This window comes from Condylura cristata, unplaced genomic scaffold (genome assembly GCF_000260355.1).
Source record: "Condylura cristata isolate star-nosed mole 26May11 unplaced genomic scaffold, ConCri1.0 scaffold00014, whole genome shotgun sequence".
Classification (NCBI taxonomy): Eukaryota; Metazoa; Chordata; class Mammalia; order Eulipotyphla; family Talpidae; genus Condylura; species Condylura cristata.
The window spans coordinates 12,646,188-12,652,187 of record NW_004567115.1 but is presented as its reverse complement, the minus strand read 5'-3'; positions in this window follow the sequence as shown (position 1 = coordinate 12,652,187).

Below are 6,000 nucleotides of genomic sequence, written 5' to 3'. Positions count from 1 at the left end.
AGAACCTTGTAAAGATCCGAGAACTAAAACATGAAACCTGGGTTCTCCCTGATGACTGGATCCCCTTGGAGTTTTTAACTCTCAAAGTTGTTCACATTGAGTCTCCACCAATTCATCAGACACAGGTTAGGTTTTTCTATCTAGACATTGGCTCCAATGGGGATTCCCCCACAGTGAATTGTGAGTCTCTGTATTTGTCTGTTTGTGTCTCTGGTTTTGGGGGCTGGAACCTCAGTTCTCTTACAGACCTAAGAAGAATGGTTAATTTTTCAGTTGGTCCAGCTTTTAACATGAGAGGATGGAGTAATGCCTCTAAATTTCTTTTTTTTTTTTTTTTAAAAGATTTTATTTATTTGTGCATACAGAACTGGGGTACAGGCCAGAGGCTCAGGGGCGGCGAGAGGCTTCACCAGAGACAGAGAGGGGAGCAGAACAGGCAGATCGACGAAGTACACTGCTGAGGGGAGCAGCGGGCGGGTCAGGAGAGGTCTGGCTCGCCATGTGGTCACCTCCGGGGCAGGTGGGAATCGAACTCATGCGGAAGCGGCTTTAGATTCTCAGTGCGGTGCTTTAACCCGCTACGCCACCAGGGAGGGCCACCTCTAAATTTCTTAAGTGCCAAACTTAAAACCAGAAGTCTGCCTTAATTTTTGAACTGAGGCAAAACTCTTCCTAGGTAGCTCAGAGCCACTGACTGAGCATAGTAGGTTTGCTAGGGCCTGGCTGTTTCTGTACAACTCGGGACTTTTTTTATGTTGGCCAAGATGTACATGACCGTCGATCTTCCTTCTTCACCTATTAGCTTCTAGCACCCTGTGTCTAACCTGGTCTCAGCACCTTCTTCCTAGGGAACACTACTGGCACACTTGAAAAATGATCAATACTGCTGTTGGTTCCAGGACAACTGAGAAATCATCTGTGAGCTATGGATGTGGGTAAACTGATTTACCCGGCATAGCTTTTTTGCCTTCAGTCCAGACTTCACCACTCAGTCTGTTGCATGTCCCTATGTGATGAAGAGCCATCCTAGATACGAGCATCTTTGAATGCAGACTCAGTCTCTTTATCTTTTTTATTTTTTTAAAGACTTGTTTATTTATGAATACAGAAATGGGATACAGGCCAGAGGTGTGGGGATGGTGAGAGGATTCATTAGAGACAGAGTGGGTAGCAAAACAGGCAGATTGACAAAGTTCACTGCTGAGTAGAGCAGTGAGCAAGACAGGAGAGTTTGGCTGTGCCATGTGGGTCACTTCCCTGGCCGGGGCTTGAACTCATGCTGAAATGGCTACATCTAGTTTCTAACCTGTTGCGACACAATCAGGGACCCTCTTGTCTTTTTAGAGTCCAGAAAAAGGAAGAGACTCTGAACTTCCTGCTTCCCTGTTAAGACCAGTTTTTGTTTATAGACCTACCTTTTGGACTAGTGTCTGACACAAATTTTCTTCTCCAGAGATGGCATGTATCTTCTGAAAGACCTTAATGGAAATCTTGTCTTCACACAAGTCATGGTCCTGGTGTACACACAGAGAACTGTAGAGAACTGAGTCAGTGGGGGTCATGTCATCATGGGAAACAGCACATCTGTGTATCTGCATTACAGCAAAGGCTGTAGCGATGGAGTAGAGAAGTGTTTGAAAAAATAGGTCAGATATAAGACACAGCCAGAATGGGTCAGACTTCGCCGCTAAGAGGAAAGGAGTCACTCACGGGTGCCATGAACCTGACTTAGCTATCTGGGGAGGGGAGTGCATTTACTGAACTGGGGGCCAGGAGGAGTTGGAGGGAATTTGGGGGGAGAAAAGTGACTTAGGTTCAAGTTTTGGGCTTTGGGATGCCTGTGGATATCCAAGTGAGGGATCCCTGCTGTTGCCTGACTTTTTAGTTTTCTTTATTTTTTCTTGCAAAATCAGAGAGAAGCAGCATTCTGTCAGGGTCTGGTGCGTCCCTCTGGTTCCTCTGCTGGGTTTTCTCCAGCCCCTTGCCCTCAGGCTAGAGAGAAGCCAGCAGCACAGGCTGCTGGGGCCTGCAGGGCAGGCTCTTAACACAGCAGGGCCCTTCAGATGTTCCTCGAATGATGATCCCAGGTCTCCCGCCTGCCAGCATCTGTTCACGAAGACACAGCATCACAAACCCTCTGGACTGGAAGGGACGTTAGAGGTCATCCATTCCAGACTTGGGGTTGATGTTTTCGATTTGTCCTAATAAGTCAAGTTTCTTTTTCTCTTAAGTGAGGGGTTGTTTCTTCTGGCTTCTTCTTAATATGCTGTGAAAGATAGGGTCCACCATAAGCCTCTTCCTGAGGAAGCCTCTTGAGTCTTGTGTTTGTGGATCTAGTAGCAAGGGACAAGATGAGGGCAGATTTGGGGACAAAGTTCTTTTTGTCCTTCACACTATAAGCTATGGGAATGGTCTCCATGGTTACAGAAGCTTCTCAGAGGTACCTAGAATTTCATTTTCTGTGGTCCCCTAAATGTCTAATTTATGAATAACCTACGTAGGTAACCTGCTGGAAAATTTCTACATGTCTATGAATATCAAGAAACGTATATATTTGTCCAAATTCTAAACAAGAGGTAAAAAGCAGATGGAGACATTTTTGGTGCATTTTTTCCTTTTCATTAAAAACAGAAATGAAGACTAACTTTAAAAATTTCAAGTTAAACAACATTCATTGAAACAAATACTGTCTTTATGTGCTTCAAAGGCATGTAAGCCAGAGAGGGGCTCGAGCTCACCTAATTATGTTTTCTTTAATGTGAAATCGCTATTTGCCTGACATTCCATTTGCATCTCACCATTACATGCAAATGACTGGGACATTGACTTTTTTCTAGGCCTCTCTTTGAACATGAAAGTGCTTTTTCCTGTTTCCCCCCTTGTGAGAGCAGTGATAAGAACAGATCGATAATTACATTGTTGGATAAAAATGAATATAAATTTTATTGAAAGACAGCACCGGCAACATCATGGGGAAAGCACAATACTCAGCAGCCAGCGGCCCACACACTCAATGCACACGTTATGAAAAGTAATCACCTCTTAAGATTTCCAGCTACTGCCCCCCACAAAAAGAAATTCCAGGCCTCAGAGAAACTAACATGGGACATAGGGTGCACACCAGCTTTGACTCCTTTGCCCATAGCAAAGGATGGGGCAAGTTCAGCTTGTGTTTGCTGGGGCTGCTTTCGGTAGTTCAAGGAGCCCCTGGTTTGGGGAGAACAGAGTCCTTCCTGCAAGCATGGAATCTAAAACCCTAGGCCACTGGGAAAATGCTCCTCCTTTCAAGTGTTTTGAGAAGAGGATTTCACAAACTTTCTTGGCAACTTGTCTCTCCTGCTTAACAACAGGAAATAGTTCTTTCTATCTCTGGCAAATCCTTCATGCTTCAGTTAATCTATTTATTTCCTTTTAATCTCAGCAGGTTGTGTGTGAGGAATATGCCTGGTGGGACAATGTAGCATATGGAAACCTCACCACGATCATAATCAGATTGAAAACAGAGTCCAGCTGTGTTGGTGGTGCTTCACCAACAAGCTAAAAAGAAGTAAATTGCAGTTCTGGTCAGAGACCACTAGCCCGGCCACCCCGTTTCGCCTCCACCTTATAGAACCACAGGGCTCTGCCTGTGAGCTCAGGCTGCCAATTCAGGACTTGCTTGCAAGAGCTTTTGAGATTGGTACATTTCAACTTTTCACTGGCATTGTAATGAGTGTTATCAGAGCCGTATTATCATGTTCTAGGTCATGTTTCTGTTTTAAGAAGGGATTTCCGGGCAAAATACTTGGAAATCATATAATGTTCCATGTGTCCCCATCATGTCAGGCAATGGCCCAGGCTTGCCCACAGTCTGTATGTGGCAAAGATGTGCTCTGTGTGCATACAAGGAAGTGCTGAGAAGTCACGAGAAAGCACCCAGCGAATATAACATAAACATCTCAGCAGCATTTTTCAGATTCTGCTAACAAAAAACCTGGGTGACAGATTCAGTCTCGCAGAGGTTTGCAGCACCGGAAGATCCGGACGTTGGACACCAGGGGGCGACCTTGCTTTTCCACTGGTCTGCCGGGCTCCTCCACCGGAAACAAAGATGGGGATTTGAATAAAAGACTTGAAAATGCAACTCCAAATTTCTACCCTGAGCAGCATGCGTGTAAAAATTCATGAAGATTGGATTTCATTTCATATATTTTTACTTCAGTGGAAAGAAACTCAGGTGATTTTCTGACGGTGCCCACGGCTGTCTTTACAAAGGGGGTGCCTGGTTAAACAAGAGGGAGGGACCCGGGGACGCTGTGCAGAAGCTTTGAGAGTCTGGTCTCTGTCGCTGTGCTCTGGACAGCTCCTGTTTTGCAGAGTGGCATTCTCCGCATGCTCCAGAATGTATTGATTAATTATATAATTCTAAAAAGATGCATGTCATTCTCAGCAGGACTAACGTGGCTGCCAGCCCAGGGCCTGTGAATGACATGAGTTATAGAAGGCACTTATTATTTTGATGAAACACATTTCTTTGAGTCCATAAAATCAAAGGTGTGAGAAAAGGCCGCTTTGAGAGGGTGACAACTCCCCTTGTTTCCTTGTTGTGCACAGCAATTCAGCCTCTGGGGATTTTGTGCCTTTTCCAGGCTTACTAGGGTGGATGTCTGGGTGGCCAGGTTGCGAGAGAGGGGTTGGGCACAGGCAGGGCCTCTCAGCCTCCCGCTCCCCCCCCATTGCAACCTTGCAACCCCACCTGGGGGATGATGTTATATTGCTGGGGGCCAGGTGCCTGCTGGGTGGCACAGGGGAGCTCCTAGGAAGGAGCCCTAAAGGGATGATAGACGGATGTGCTGAGAGACAGCCTGAGTGGGCGAGACTGTGGTGCCCACCCTGAGGTCTGGCGGAATAGGGCCCCTCGGTGCCACCCATAGTCTGTGTCCACAGTGATGCCTGGCGCTTTAGGTAGCTCTGGAACGTTGATTGAATACATGATGTGAGATGAAGGCAGAGCTGGCTGTCCTCGGTCAGCACTGGCTGTAGCTGAGCCTGGAGACATTACAGCAGCAATGAGGGATAGCGCTGGGCAGGGTCCACTCTCAGGGGTGACAGGGGCAGCAGAGGTAGGAGAAGCCTGGAGATCACCAGGGTCCACCTGGAAGAGTGGTCGGGGTGGCGTTGCGGAGGCCTGAAGGGCTCCTTCCTCCCAGCTGCTCTCGTTGAGCCAACCCCTCTGCTGTTGCCATGGCAACACTGACCGGAGGTGCTGCTGAGGGCCAGCTGGGCAGCCAAGGCTTCTCAGGCCTGAGCAAGCAGGGGGTTCTGAACTGTGTCTACAGAAGGTGGAATGCAGGGGTCCTTTCATCTCAGAGCAAAGGAGGAAGGGAGACGAAATAGGTTTAGGCACAAAACCTGTCCTAGGGTAGGCCCAGGACCCCATCTGTGGATTTGCTTGTGGGCTCAGCAGAGCCTGAGTATTGTGGGGGTCCCCTCAGCACTGAAGCATCTGTACTACGCCTCACTCACCTCACTCCTCCCTAGGTCTTTGGGCATAATGACTGACAAGGCACGTCAGAGGCCCAGCAGGCCTCCTGAGGGCCTCTGTGTAGGGTGCAGCCCGGGGCCCAAGGCCCAGGATTGGAGAGGCTTGGAATATAACTGCCAGGCTTTAGACTTAGGTAAGCGACCTTTGGGATTCTCTGACAGCACAGGGAGAGGTTGCACACCTTTAGAATCAGGAGTACTGTGGTGTACCTGCTCCCCAGCTCAGCCTCCCACTGGGACATCCCAGAGAGAGCATTGATCGCTCTTTGCTTTGGAGTCACCTCCTGGTCGCCATTCCCAGTGACACAGAGTCATGGAGGCCATCTGCGCTAGCCATTGGGGGTTGGCTGGCTTCCTCTCACACCTTTTATCTTGACGAGCAAGAAGCAACTAATAAAGCAGCAGCAGGAATGCAGAAGATGGGTAGGCCTGCAAAAACCGATGGTCCCACCTTCCCTGGGGTCCAGGAGGTGGTAA